The following is a 16,059-nucleotide window of genomic DNA, read 5'->3' as shown; positions in this document are numbered from 1 at the left end:
CTTGCGCTCGCCCACGCGCTGGCGCTGGCGCTAGCGCGTCCACATATAGTTCCATTTCCACTGCAGAATGAAAGCCAAATAAACTCTATATTATGTGATATATAACGAGACAAGAACGTGCAAAGGGAACAATTCCAAAGATCATACCTGGCCGCTGACGACGTGGCATTTCCATAAATCGAGCCTTCCTCCGGATCTGTTTTCCAACTTGTAGGCAGGGCGGTTCAAATTCACTCTGATGCATTCCCAAAAGACACCTCTATTTATACCCTTGACCGCTGCTGGGAGTGACGCAATTGGCCGTCAACCAATAGTTGCAAAAATAGTTGCAAAATCAAAAAGGCGCCAAATTCAAAATTTGAGTCATTTTCCCAGGTTGTCTACATGGAATTCCACAATTTCAACAGTCAAACCGAAACATTCTATTGGCTCTTGAAATTACTGGTGGGTGTGACCTTTTCTGACCAAGGACTATATAAGGAGCAAGTCTGGCTGCAGAGACAGACGCTACCATGGACCGGCTTGCCTTCCTACTTTCCATCATGGTGCTAACAGCTAAAGGACTGGAGATCATCACCACCACCAACAAGATTTTGGAGAAGGCTGAGGGAGAGAATGTGAAGCTGAACTGCGAGTTCACCATTGCCCCGGAGGATGAAGGAAATTTGGAGATCGAATGGAGCGTGAAGTCCGTACGCCACCCAATGGAAACGGAAGAGGTGCTCCTGTATTCGGCCGGCCAGATCTACGACAGTCTCTATGAACCTCTAAAGGGCAGAGTCTACTTCCATGCAGTAGACCCTGCGAAAGGAGATGCTGGCATTCATCTTTCGCTGCTGACTCACAGAGACACCGGCATCTACAAGTGCCAGGTTAAGAAGACTCCAGGCATCCAAAGCATCAAGATGGTCCTCAGAGTGCTCAAACGGCCATCAAAGCCCAGTTGTTATTACACTGAAGGGTCCGGAGAGGTTGTCAAAACCAAAGTGCTACATTGTGGATCTCAGGAAGGTGCTGCACCTATCCAGTACCAATGGGAAAGAATACCACCCTGGAAACTGCCCACCTCGGCGGTGATGGATCAAATGGCAGGCACACTCACCATCCAAGATGCCAGTGAGAGCGATGCAGGAACTTACAAATGCACTGCCGCTAATCGTGTTGGTGTGGAGGAGTGCTTCCTGGAACTGGACCTACCAGGTTCTCCATCGGCGGGAATGATTGCAGGAATCGTAGCAGGCACCGTGGCCGCCATCGGGATCATCACTGCCATCACATACTTCATTCTACGGCAGCGACGGGAGTCCTCCAATGAAGGAGAAACCTCCAATGAGATTGTGGAAGATGCAAGTCCCCCAACACGCCGCAAGATAAGTCTCCCAAACCGTGCCGCACAGAGAACACAAGAAACACTTGTGATGTCACCAAGAACCCCCATGTAAATACAATCACCAGGCAATCTGTAATCACAATTAAAGAATAGTGTGTGCGTGTGTGTGGAAAAAAATAAATAAAAATAAAATAAGAATAAAAAAAATAAATAAATAAGAATGAAAAATAGTCATCAGTCTCAGGCAACTGTCCTGGGCATGTATCTTTGGTACTTGCCCCATGGAGGTCGATTTCCTGGAACTTGAACTCCAGGAGACCCCGACCACCATTTGAACCTGTTCACCCACTCTTAAGCACCCCTCTCAGGCTTATTATCCAGATGTCCTGTCCTCCTGAAACTTCGTGCCCCTGGTACACCGTTGTAATTCCATAAAAGCAACCTCGTCTTCCAGGAATTCTTCTCTGCTTGTTTTCAAGTCTTTATTCATTCTTTAACTTTGCCCTCATTCAGGCAACTGTCCTGGGCGTGTCTCTTTGGTACTTGCCCCACGGAGGTCCCTTTTATGGAACTTCAACTCACCCACCCTTCACTCCTCACCTTGATACCCACAGTCAAGCAACCGTTCTGGGTATGTGTCTGAGATTTTTACGGCATGTAGGTCCATTTCCTGGAACTTGAACTTAGCGCCCGTTCACTGCTACACTTTGACCTCTGTCAGGCAACTGTCCTGGGCGTGTGTCTTTGGTACTTACCGCACTTAGATCGATTTCCTGGAACTTGAACTCCAGGAGACCCCGACCACCATTTGAACCTGTTCACCCACTCTTAAGCACCCCTCTCAGGCTTATTATTCAGATGTCCTGTCCTCCTGAAACTTCGTGCCCCTGGTACACCGTTGTAATTCCATAAAAGCAACCTCGTCTTCCAGGAATTCTTCTCTGCTTGTTTTCAAGTCTTTATTCATTCTTTAACTTTGCCCTCATTCAGGCAACTGTCCTGGGCGTGTCTCTTTGGTACTTGCCCCACGGAGGTCCCTTTTACGGAACTTCAACTCACCCACCCTTCACTCCTCACCTTGATACCCACAGTCAAGCAACCGTTCTGGGCATGTATTTGAGGTACTTGCCGCATGGAGGTTGATTTCCTGGAACGTGAACTTACCGCCCGTTCACTCCTAACATTTCCACCCGATTTAGGCGAAAAGGTAGATTTCCGGGAATTCAACAATAGGGAAACAGCGAACCCTTGTGGCCGTTTAGTGTATTGCATCAAATATTTTCAGAGCACGTGAAAATGTACAAAAAAACGTGTTTTTTTTTTAAAGAAAATTACATTTTCGAGATCTCCTGATTCAGGAGTATCTGTCATATTTTTTCCCATTTTATTATTTCGTTATTTTGCCCAAAACGTGGAATTCCAACTCGACGCGCGAAATTTAGCAACTTTCCATTGGAAATGAATGGAGTGTGAGCTAGCGCATTAGCTAACCGCCGAAAAGCGTCCGTCCTCTCCATCTACAGACAGGGGATCCGTTCCACAATTGCTACATCGGTTCCAGGAGTGACCCGTCAAGCACATAACCCTAACCCTAACCCTAACCCTAACCCTAACCCGTTTTACTAAACACAACCCTGGTTCCGTTTTACTAAACACAACCCTCCTTGAACGGGTCATATCTCTGGAACGGTAAGTCCTAGAAGCTCAAGAATGGTACGGTTGGATTCAGAATGATGACAAATGGGGGGGTAGATCATGGTACCAGGACTGTATCTCACATGTTGTGCAACAACTTTTGAACGGTAAGTCCTACAGACTCAAGGGTGGTAGCACTGGATTCAGGATACAGACAAATGGGGGGGTAGGTGAAGGTCCCATGTCTCTATCTCACATGTTGTGCAACAACTTTTGAACGATAAGTCGTACAGACTCAGGGGTGGTACCACTGGAAAGGCCATAGCTGACAATGGGTGGTTCGGTCATGGTGCCATGTCTGTATCTGGTTGGACTTAGGAGTTATGGGTGTTACAATGTCCAAAAAAGTACACATGGAAGCATGTCCATTCGACTCAGAATGGCCTGAAACATACTCCTAACAACTTTCTGGAAGACAGTTTTAGGCTGTGATACTTAGTGAAATTTTCACTCCTCCCATTGACTTGAATGGGGAATTTTATTTTGGTCATAACTCGAGAACCATATGTCATAGAGACTCAGGAAAGGTACTGTTGGACTCAGGGTAGGCACAAATGGGGGGGTAGGTCATGGTCCCAGGTCTCTATCTCACATGTTGTGCAACAACTTTTGAACGGTAGGTCCTACAGACTCAAGGGTGGTAGCATTGGATTCAGGATACAGACAAATGGGGGGGTAGGTCATGGTACCAGGTCTCTATCTCACATGTTGTGCAACAACTTTTCAACGGTAAGTCCTACAGACTCAGGGGTGGTACCGTTGGATTCAGAAGGTCCACAAATGGGGGGGTAGGTGAAGGACCCATGTCTCTATCTCGTTGGACTTAGGAGTTATATGCTGTACAATGTCCAAAAAACTACACGTGGAAGCATGTCCAATCGACTCAGAACGGCCTGAAACGTGCTCCTAACCACTTTCTGGAAGACATTTTTGGGCTGTGGCACTTTGTGAAATTTTCACTCCTACCGTTCACTGTTTTGACAAGTTACGCCCACTTCCCGACGTCGTACGGTGATGCGACAGGTACCGTTGGAAAGCCCGTCCCCGATAATGGGGGGGTAGGAGTTGGTTCCAAGTCTCTAACGCTTACGGATCAAAAGTTATTTCGAGAAACATAAACGGATACGCCCACCGCTCAGCTGCAATGCATTGTGGGTCTGGACAAACACGGTTTTTCCTCAATAACTTGGCTCAGGAACGTCGGATCTTCGTAAGAGATACATTTTTGGATTCCTGGCGACGGGGCGGACGCGGGGACATACGTGTCTCGAATTTCTTTCGGGCACCTACTTTGACGTACCCGTGACCGTAGCAGGGGATAAATACCAAGTGACATCATGGTACTTGTAAGCATGTGGCTCACCATGGCCATATGCCTGCCGGTTCCCACACTGGCGTTCGTAGTCTCCCACATGGATGCGGATCCATGCCGGTTCCAACCCTGGAGCCGATAGTCGGACACATGGATGCGGATCCATGCCGGTTCCAACCCTGGAGCTGATAGTCTCCCGCATGGGTGACCGACCGTGGTCATCCCTGGTCACGTGCGTGTGCCTGGCCATCCCCCCATGGATGGTAACGCATGGCAACATGCACCCAAGTTCCAACACTGGAGCTGACAGTCTCAGCCGATGGCCGGTCACGGTCGTCGGCGACCGAGGGGGATGCGTCCTTCCTTCAGGCTTGGCCGAAGGAGGGAAAAAGCTTATACAATTGAAAATCACGCTTCCCGACCTCGTAGAGACTTGAAAGTAGCACCGGTGGATGCGGAAACCATGCAAATGGGGGGGTAGGTGAAGGTCCCGTGGCTCTAGCTCGCTCCGTTGAGGATCGGGAATTCCCGATCGTGGTTACTATACCCTAACCCTAACCCACTAAACACAACCCTGGTTCCGTTTTACTAAACACAACCCTCCTTGAACGGGTCATATCTCTGGAACGGTAAGTCCTAGAAGCTCAAGAATGGTACGGTTGGATTGAGAATGATGACAAATGGGGGGGTAGATCATGGTACCAGGACTGTATCTCACATGTTGTGCAACAACTTTTGAACGGTAAGTCCTACAGACTCAAGGGTGGTAGCACTGGATTCAGGATACAGACAAATGGGGGGGTAGGTGAAGGTCCCATGTCTCTATCTCACATGTTGTGCAACAACTTTTGAACGATAAGTCGTACAGACTCAGGGGTGGTACCACTGGAAAGGCAATCCCTGACAATGGGTGGTTCGGTCATGGTGCCATGTCTCTATCTGGTTGGACTTAGGAGTTATGGGTGGTACAATGTCCAAAAAAGTACCCATGGAAGCATGTCCCATGGACTCAGAATGGCCTGAAACATGCTCCTAACCACTTTCTGGAAGAGAGTTTTAGGCTGTGATACTTAGTGAAATTTTCACTCCTCCCATTGACTTATATGGGGAATATTATTTTGGTAATAACTCGAGAACCATATGTCCTAGAGACTCAAGAAGGGTACCGTTGGACTCAGGGTAGGCACAAATGGGGGGGTAGGTCATGGTACCAGGTCTCTATCTCACATGTTGTGCAACAACTTTTGAACGGTAAGTCCTACAGACTCAGGGGTGTGACCGTTGGATTCAGGATACAGACAAATGGGGGGGTAGGTCATGGTACCAGGTCTCTATCTCACATGTTGTGCAACAACTTTTCAACGGTAAGTCCTACAGACTGACGGGTGGTACCGTTGGATTCAGAAGGTCCACAAATGGGGGGGTAGGTGAAGGACCCATGTCTCTATCTGGTTGTACTTAGGAGTTATATGCTGTAAAATGTCCAAAAAAGTACCCGTGGAAGCATGTCCAATCGACTCAGAATGGCCTGAAACGTGCTCCTAACCACTTTCTGGAAGACATTTTTGGGCTGTGGCACTTAGTGAAATTTTCACTCCTACCCTTCACTGTTTTGACAAGTTACGCCCACTTCTCGACGTCGTACGGCGATGCGACAGGTACCGTTGGAAAGCCCGTCCCCGATAATGGGGGGGTAGGAGTTGGTTCCAAGTCTCTAACGCTTACGGATCAAAAGTTATTTCGAGAAACGTAAACGGATACGCCCACTGCTCGGCTGCAATGCATTGTGGGTCTCGCCAAACACGGTTTTTGCTTAATAACTCGGCTCGGGAACGTCGGATCTTCGTAAGAGATACATTTTTGGATTCCTGGCGACGGGGCGGACGCGGGGACGTACGTGTCTCGAATTTCTTTCGGGCACCTACTTTGACGTACCCGTGACCGTAGCAGGGGATAAATACCAAGTGACATCATGGGACTTGTAAGCATGTGGCTCACCATGGCCATGTGCCTGCCAGTTCCCACACTGGCGTTCGTAGCCCCCACATGGATGCGGATCCATGCCGGTTCCAACCCTGGAGCCGATAGTCGGACACATGGATGCGGATCCATGCCGGTTCCAACCCTGGAGCCGATAGTCTCCCGCATGGGTGACCTACCATGGTCATCCCTGGTCACGTGCGTGTGCCTGGCCATCCCCCCATGGATGGTAACGCATGGCAACATGCACCCAAGTTCCAACCCTGGAACTCACACCGGTTCCAACCCTGGAACTGATAGTCTCCCGCATGGGTGATCGACCGTGGTCATCCCTGGTCCCGTGCATGTGCCTGGCCATCCCCCCATGGATGGTAACACACGGCGACATGCACCCAAGTTCCAACAGTGGAGCTGACAGTCTCAGCCGATGACCGGTGACGGTCGTCGGTGACCGAGGGGGGAGCGTCCTTCCTTCAGGCTTGGCCGAAGGAGGGAAAAAGCTTATACAATTGAAAATCACGCTTCCCGACCTCGTAGAGACTTGAAAGTAGCACCGGTGGATGCGGAAACCATGCAAATGGGGGGGTAGGTGAAGGTCCCGTGGCTCTAGCTCGCTCCGTTGAGGATCATCAAAATTGATGATCGTGGTTATAACCCCCTATCCTAACCCTAACCCCTAACCCTAACCCTAACCCGTTTTACTAAACACAACCCTGGTTCCGTTTTACTAAACACAACCCTCCTTGAACGGGTCATATCTCTGGAACGGTAAGTCCTAGAAGCTCAAGAATGGTACGGTTGGATTCAGAATGATGACAAATGGGGGGGTAGATCATGGTACCAGGACTGTATCTCACATGTTGTGCAACAACTTTTGAACGGTAAGTCCTACAGACTCAAGGGTGGTAGCACTGGATTCAGGATACAGACAAATGGGGGGGTAGGTGAAGGTCCCATGTCTCTATCTCACATGTTGTGCAACAACTTTTGAACGATAAGTCGTACAGACTCAGGGGTGGTACCACTGGAAAGGCCATAGCTGACAATGGGTGGTTCGGTCATGGTGCCATGTCTGTATCTGGTTGGACTTAGGAGTTATGGGTGTTACAATGTCCAAAAAAGTACACATGGAAGCATGTCCATTCGACTCAGAATGGCCTGAAACATACTCCTAACAACTTTCTGGAAGACAGTTTTAGGCTGTGATACTTAGTGAAATTTTCACTCCTCCCATTGACTTGAATGGGGAATTTTATTTTGGTCATAACTCGAGAACCATATGTCATAGAGACTCAGGAAAGGTACTGTTGGACTCAGGGTAGGCACAAATGGGGGGGTAGGTCATGGTCCCAGGTCTCTATCTCACATGTTGTGCAACAACTTTTGAACGGTAGGTCCTACAGACTCAAGGGTGGTAGCATTGGATTCAGGATACAGACAAATGGGGGGGTAGGTCATGGTACCAGGTCTCTATCTCACATGTTGTGCAACAACTTTTCAACGGTAAGTCCTACAGACTCAGGGGTGGTACCGTTGGATTCAGAAGGTCCACAAATGGGGGGGTAGGTGAAGGACCCATGTCTCTATCTCGTTGGACTTAGGAGTTATATGCTGTACAATGTCCAAAAAACTACACGTGGAAGCATGTCCAATCGACTCAGAACGGCCTGAAACGTGCTCCTAACCACTTTCTGGAAGACATTTTTGGGCTGTGGCACTTTGTGAAATTTTCACTCCTACCGTTCACTGTTTTGACAAGTTACGCCCACTTCCCGACGTCGTACGGTGATGCGACAGGTACCGTTGGAAAGCCCGTCCCCGATAATGGGGGGGTAGGAGTTGGTTCCAAGTCTCTAACGCTTACGGATCAAAAGTTATTTCGAGAAACATAAACGGATACGCCCACCGCTCAGCTGCAATGCATTGTGGGTCTGGACAAACACGGTTTTTCCTCAATAACTTGGCTCAGGAACGTCGGATCTTCGTAAGAGATACATTTTTGGATTCCTGGCGACGGGGCGGACGCGGGGACATACGTGTCTCGAATTTCTTTCGGGCACCTACTTTGACGTACCCGTGACCGTAGCAGGGGATAAATACCAAGTGACATCATGGTACTTGTAAGCATGTGGCTCACCATGGCCATATGCCTGCCGGTTCCCACACTGGCGTTCGTAGTCTCCCACATGGATGCGGATCCATGCCGGTTCCAACCCTGGAGCCGATAGTCGGACACATGGATGCGGATCCATGCCGGTTCCAACCCTGGAGCTGATAGTCTCCCGCATGGGTGACCGACCGTGGTCATCCCTGGTCACGTGCGTGTGCCTGGCCATCCCCCCATGGATGGTAACGCATGGCAACATGCACCCAAGTTCCAACACTGGAGCTGACAGTCTCAGCCGATGGCCGGTCACGGTCGTCGGCGACCGAGGGGGATGCGTCCTTCCTTCAGGCTTGGCCGAAGGAGGGAAAAAGCTTATACAATTGAAAATCACGCTTCCCGACCTCGTAGAGACTTGAAAGTAGCACCGGTGGATGCGGAAACCATGCAAATGGGGGGGTAGGTGAAGGTCCCGTGGCTCTAGCTCGCTCCGTTGAGGATCGGGAATTCCCGATCGTGGTTACTATACCCTAACCCTAACCCACTAAACACAACCCTGGTTCCGTTTTACTAAACACAACCCTCCTTGAACGGGTCATATCTCTGGAACGGTAAGTCCTAGAAGCTCAAGAATGGTACGGTTGGATTGAGAATGATGACAAATGGGGGGGTAGATCATGGTACCAGGACTGTATCTCACATGTTGTGCAACAACTTTTGAACGGTAAGTCCTACAGACTCAAGGGTGGTAGCACTGGATTCAGGATACAGACAAATGGGGGGGTAGGTGAAGGTCCCATGTCTCTATCTCACATGTTGTGCAACAACTTTTGAACGATAAGTCGTACAGACTCAGGGGTGGTACCACTGGAAAGGCAATCCCTGACAATGGGTGGTTCGGTCATGGTGCCATGTCTCTATCTGGTTGGACTTAGGAGTTATGGGTGGTACAATGTCCAAAAAAGTACCCATGGAAGCATGTCCCATGGACTCAGAATGGCCTGAAACATGCTCCTAACCACTTTCTGGAAGAGAGTTTTAGGCTGTGATACTTAGTGAAATTTTCACTCCTCCCATTGACTTATATGGGGAATATTATTTTGGTAATAACTCGAGAACCATATGTCCTAGAGACTCAAGAAGGGTACCGTTGGACTCAGGGTAGGCACAAATGGGGGGGTAGGTCATGGTACCAGGTCTCTATCTCACATGTTGTGCAACAACTTTTGAACGGTAAGTCCTACAGACTCAGGGGTGTGACCGTTGGATTCAGGATACAGACAAATGGGGGGGTAGGTCATGGTACCAGGTCTCTATCTCACATGTTGTGCAACAACTTTTCAACGGTAAGTCCTACAGACTGACGGGTGGTACCGTTGGATTCAGAAGGTCCACAAATGGGGGGGTAGGTGAAGGACCCATGTCTCTATCTGGTTGTACTTAGGAGTTATATGCTGTAAAATGTCCAAAAAAGTACCCGTGGAAGCATGTCCAATCGACTCAGAATGGCCTGAAACGTGCTCCTAACCACTTTCTGGAAGACATTTTTGGGCTGTGGCACTTAGTGAAATTTTCACTCCTACCCTTCACTGTTTTGACAAGTTACGCCCACTTCTCGACGTCGTACGGCGATGCGACAGGTACCGTTGGAAAGCCCGTCCCCGATAATGGGGGGGTAGGAGTTGGTTCCAAGTCTCTAACGCTTACGGATCAAAAGTTATTTCGAGAAACGTAAACGGATACGCCCACTGCTCGGCTGCAATGCATTGTGGGTCTCGCCAAACACGGTTTTTGCTTAATAACTCGGCTCGGGAACGTCGGATCTTCGTAAGAGATACATTTTTGGATTCCTGGCGACGGGGCGGACGCGGGGACGTACGTGTCTCGAATTTCTTTCGGGCACCTACTTTGACGTACCCGTGACCGTAGCAGGGGATAAATACCAAGTGACATCATGGGACTTGTAAGCATGTGGCTCACCATGGCCATGTGCCTGCCAGTTCCCACACTGGCGTTCGTAGCCCCCACATGGATGCGGATCCATGCCGGTTCCAACCCTGGAGCCGATAGTCGGACACATGGATGCGGATCCATGCCGGTTCCAACCCTGGAGCCGATAGTCTCCCGCATGGGTGACCTACCATGGTCATCCCTGGTCACGTGCGTGTGCCTGGCCATCCCCCCATGGATGGTAACGCATGGCAACATGCACCCAAGTTCCAACCCTGGAACTCACACCGGTTCCAACCCTGGAACTGATAGTCTCCCGCATGGGTGATCGACCGTGGTCATCCCTGGTCCCGTGCATGTGCCTGGCCATCCCCCCATGGATGGTAACACACGGCGACATGCACCCAAGTTCCAACAGTGGAGCTGACAGTCTCAGCCGATGACCGGTGACGGTCGTCGGTGACCGAGGGGGGAGCGTCCTTCCTTCAGGCTTGGCCGAAGGAGGGAAAAAGCTTATACAATTGAAAATCACGCTTCCCGACCTCGTAGAGACTTGAAAGTAGCACCGGTGGATGCGGAAACCATGCAAATGGGGGGGTAGGTGAAGGTCCCGTGGCTCTAGCTCGCTCCGTTGAGGATCATCAAAATTGATGATCGTGGTTATAACCCCCTATCCTAACCCTAACCCTATAACCCCCTAACCCTAACCCTAACCCTGGTTCCGTTTTACTAAACACAACCCTGGTTCCGTTTTACTAAACACAACCCTGGTTCCGTTTTACTAAACACAACCCTGGTTCCGTTTTACTAAACACAACCCTGGTTCCGTTTTACTAAACACAACCCTGGTTCCGTTTTACTAAACACAACCCTGGTTCCGTTTTACTAAACACAACCCTGGTTCCGTTTTACTAAACACAACCCTGGTTCCGTTTTACTAAACACAACCCTGGTTCCGTTTTACTAAACACAACCCTCCTTGAACGGGTCATATCTCTGGAACGGTAAGTCCTAGAAGCTCAAGAATGGTACGGTTGGATTCAGAATGATGACAAATGGGGGGGTAGATCATGGTACCAGGACTGTATCTCACATGTTGTGCAACAACTTTTGAACGGTAAGTCCTACAGACTCAAGGGTGGTAGCACTGGATTCAGGATACAGACAAATGGGGGGGTAGGTGAAGGTCCCATGTCTCTATCTCACATGTTGTGCAACAACTTTTGAACGATAAGTCGTACAGACTCAGGGGTGGTACCACTGGAAAGGCCATAGCTGACAATGGGTGGTTCGGTCATGGTGCCATGTCTGTATCTGGTTGGACTTAGGAGTTATGGGTGTTACAATGTCCAAAAAAGTACACATGGAAGCATGTCCATTCGACTCAGAATGGCCTGAAACATACTCCTAACAACTTTCTGGAAGACAGTTTTAGGCTGTGATACTTAGTGAAATTTTCACTCCTCCCATTGACTTGAATGGGGAATTTTATTTTGGTCATAACTCGAGAACCATATGTCATAGAGACTCAGGAAAGGTACTGTTGGACTCAGGGTAGGCACAAATGGGGGGGTAGGTCATGGTCCCAGGTCTCTATCTCACATGTTGTGCAACAACTTTTGAACGGTAGGTCCTACAGACTCAAGGGTGGTAGCATTGGATTCAGGATACAGACAAATGGGGGGGTAGGTCATGGTACCAGGTCTCTATCTCACATGTTGTGCAACAACTTTTCAACGGTAAGTCCTACAGACTCAGGGGTGGTACCGTTGGATTCAGAAGGTCCACAAATGGGGGGGTAGGTGAAGGACCCATGTCTCTATCTCGTTGGACTTAGGAGTTATATGCTGTACAATGTCCAAAAAACTACACGTGGAAGCATGTCCAATCGACTCAGAACGGCCTGAAACGTGCTCCTAACCACTTTCTGGAAGACATTTTTGGGCTGTGGCACTTTGTGAAATTTTCACTCCTACCGTTCACTGTTTTGACAAGTTACGCCCACTTCCCGACGTCGTACGGTGATGCGACAGGTACCGTTGGAAAGCCCGTCCCCGATAATGGGGGGGTAGGAGTTGGTTCCAAGTCTCTAACGCTTACGGATCAAAAGTTATTTCGAGAAACATAAACGGATACGCCCACCGCTCAGCTGCAATGCATTGTGGGTCTGGACAAACACGGTTTTTCCTCAATAACTTGGCTCAGGAACGTCGGATCTTCGTAAGAGATACATTTTTGGATTCCTGGCGACGGGGCGGACGCGGGGACATACGTGTCTCGAATTTCTTTCGGGCACCTACTTTGACGTACCCGTGACCGTAGCAGGGGATAAATACCAAGTGACATCATGGTACTTGTAAGCATGTGGCTCACCATGGCCATATGCCTGCCGGTTCCCACACTGGCGTTCGTAGTCTCCCACATGGATGCGGATCCATGCCGGTTCCAACCCTGGAGCCGATAGTCGGACACATGGATGCGGATCCATGCCGGTTCCAACCCTGGAGCTGATAGTCTCCCGCATGGGTGACCGACCGTGGTCATCCCTGGTCACGTGCGTGTGCCTGGCCATCCCCCCATGGATGGTAACGCATGGCAACATGCACCCAAGTTCCAACACTGGAGCTGACAGTCTCAGCCGATGGCCGGTCACGGTCGTCGGCGACCGAGGGGGATGCGTCCTTCCTTCAGGCTTGGCCGAAGGAGGGAAAAAGCTTATACAATTGAAAATCACGCTTCCCGACCTCGTAGAGACTTGAAAGTAGCACCGGTGGATGCGGAAACCATGCAAATGGGGGGGTAGGTGAAGGTCCCGTGGCTCTAGCTCGCTCCGTTGAGGATCGGGAATTCCCGATCGTGGTTACTATACCCTAACCCTAACCCACTAAACACAACCCTGGTTCCGTTTTACTAAACACAACCCTCCTTGAACGGGTCATATCTCTGGAACGGTAAGTCCTAGAAGCTCAAGAATGGTACGGTTGGATTGAGAATGATGACAAATGGGGGGGTAGATCATGGTACCAGGACTGTATCTCACATGTTGTGCAACAACTTTTGAACGGTAAGTCCTACAGACTCAAGGGTGGTAGCACTGGATTCAGGATACAGACAAATGGGGGGGTAGGTGAAGGTCCCATGTCTCTATCTCACATGTTGTGCAACAACTTTTGAACGATAAGTCGTACAGACTCAGGGGTGGTACCACTGGAAAGGCAATCCCTGACAATGGGTGGTTCGGTCATGGTGCCATGTCTCTATCTGGTTGGACTTAGGAGTTATGGGTGGTACAATGTCCAAAAAAGTACCCATGGAAGCATGTCCCATGGACTCAGAATGGCCTGAAACATGCTCCTAACCACTTTCTGGAAGAGAGTTTTAGGCTGTGATACTTAGTGAAATTTTCACTCCTCCCATTGACTTATATGGGGAATATTATTTTGGTAATAACTCGAGAACCATATGTCCTAGAGACTCAAGAAGGGTACCGTTGGACTCAGGGTAGGCACAAATGGGGGGGTAGGTCATGGTACCAGGTCTCTATCTCACATGTTGTGCAACAACTTTTGAACGGTAAGTCCTACAGACTCAGGGGTGTGACCGTTGGATTCAGGATACAGACAAATGGGGGGGTAGGTCATGGTACCAGGTCTCTATCTCACATGTTGTGCAACAACTTTTCAACGGTAAGTCCTACAGACTGACGGGTGGTACCGTTGGATTCAGAAGGTCCACAAATGGGGGGGTAGGTGAAGGACCCATGTCTCTATCTGGTTGTACTTAGGAGTTATATGCTGTAAAATGTCCAAAAAAGTACCCGTGGAAGCATGTCCAATCGACTCAGAATGGCCTGAAACGTGCTCCTAACCACTTTCTGGAAGACATTTTTGGGCTGTGGCACTTAGTGAAATTTTCACTCCTACCCTTCACTGTTTTGACAAGTTACGCCCACTTCTCGACGTCGTACGGCGATGCGACAGGTACCGTTGGAAAGCCCGTCCCCGATAATGGGGGGGTAGGAGTTGGTTCCAAGTCTCTAACGCTTACGGATCAAAAGTTATTTCGAGAAACGTAAACGGATACGCCCACTGCTCGGCTGCAATGCATTGTGGGTCTCGCCAAACACGGTTTTTGCTTAATAACTCGGCTCGGGAACGTCGGATCTTCGTAAGAGATACATTTTTGGATTCCTGGCGACGGGGCGGACGCGGGGACGTACGTGTCTCGAATTTCTTTCGGGCACCTACTTTGACGTACCCGTGACCGTAGCAGGGGATAAATACCAAGTGACATCATGGGACTTGTAAGCATGTGGCTCACCATGGCCATGTGCCTGCCAGTTCCCACACTGGCGTTCGTAGCCCCCACATGGATGCGGATCCATGCCGGTTCCAACCCTGGAGCCGATAGTCGGACACATGGATGCGGATCCATGCCGGTTCCAACCCTGGAGCCGATAGTCTCCCGCATGGGTGACCTACCATGGTCATCCCTGGTCACGTGCGTGTGCCTGGCCATCCCCCCATGGATGGTAACGCATGGCAACATGCACCCAAGTTCCAACCCTGGAACTCACACCGGTTCCAACCCTGGAACTGATAGTCTCCCGCATGGGTGATCGACCGTGGTCATCCCTGGTCCCGTGCATGTGCCTGGCCATCCCCCCATGGATGGTAACACACGGCGACATGCACCCAAGTTCCAACAGTGGAGCTGACAGTCTCAGCCGATGACCGGTGACGGTCGTCGGTGACCGAGGGGGGAGCGTCCTTCCTTCAGGCTTGGCCGAAGGAGGGAAAAAGCTTATACAATTGAAAATCACGCTTCCCGACCTCGTAGAGACTTGAAAGTAGCACCGGTGGATGCGGAAACCATGCAAATGGGGGGGTAGGTGAAGGTCCCGTGGCTCTAGCTCGCTCCGTTGAGGATCATCAAAATTGATGATCGTGGTTATAACCCCCTATCCTAACCCTAACCCTAGTCCGCAGTGGCAGACGCCGCCAGCGGACTTTTGAACCCACATGGGACCGGAGGAGGGATGAGAGGTGGATGGAGCGTGCACCTCCCGTCTTGCGGAAGAGAGGGCCGCAGTTTCCTCATCCTAACCCGTTCCTCAACATCTTTCTGACCAAACTGGTTTAGGAAGAGGACAACCTGGAGGAAATGACACGCGTTGGACTTCTCAATGGCCTGGTCGATGAGAGACATGATGAACTGGGCGTCTCTCCTCAAAATGTGGAACCGTGCAGTCTCAATGATACTCTGCTTTTTGATTGTGAGGCGGCACTTATCCTGCGTAGGAAGCTGACGGAGCAACTCGCGGAAATTGTTCCCGACATCGTTAAGAAGCTCTGTAGCCATCACAGCGTACAGATCTTTCCGTAGAAGCCTGGTGTCAGGTCTCTTCTGGCTGGCTGGCATGGCAGTCATTAAAAGATGGTACCCACCATCAACATACCCGAGTGTGTGACCAAGGCAATTACGGAGGGCAAGAAGGCCGTCGTGGCTGTACCTGCCAAGGTCAACATGTTTTTTGATGAAGTGGCAATGGGGGGATAGGGTCTGGGTGGTGAACCGGGGTAAAAGGAGATAGTGCAGACCCATTTGGAGGGCCGTGAGTCGATGGAATTCGAATACAATACCATCTATATCGTACTTGAATTCGAAAACTGAAGCAGGAGACTGCAC

The 16,059-nt window shown here is 49.9% G+C and overlaps 1 pseudogene; it reads left to right on the top strand.

Annotated features, from left to right (window-relative positions):
• The first annotated feature begins 512 nt into the window (after positions 1 to 512).
• On the top strand, positions 513 to 1,442 carry LOC146304303 (coxsackievirus and adenovirus receptor homolog pseudogene; annotated as a pseudogene).
• Positions 1,443 to 16,059: the final 14,617 nt, after the last annotated feature.

This window comes from Lutjanus erythropterus, unplaced genomic scaffold (genome assembly GCF_056507025.1).
Source record: "Lutjanus erythropterus isolate fLutEry1 unplaced genomic scaffold, fLutEry1.hap2 Scaffold_156, whole genome shotgun sequence".
NCBI lineage: Eukaryota > Metazoa > Chordata > Actinopteri > Lutjaniformes > Lutjanidae > Lutjanus > Lutjanus erythropterus.
The sequence above is the reverse complement of the archived record's forward strand: the minus strand, read 5'-3'. Positions and strand labels throughout refer to the sequence as shown.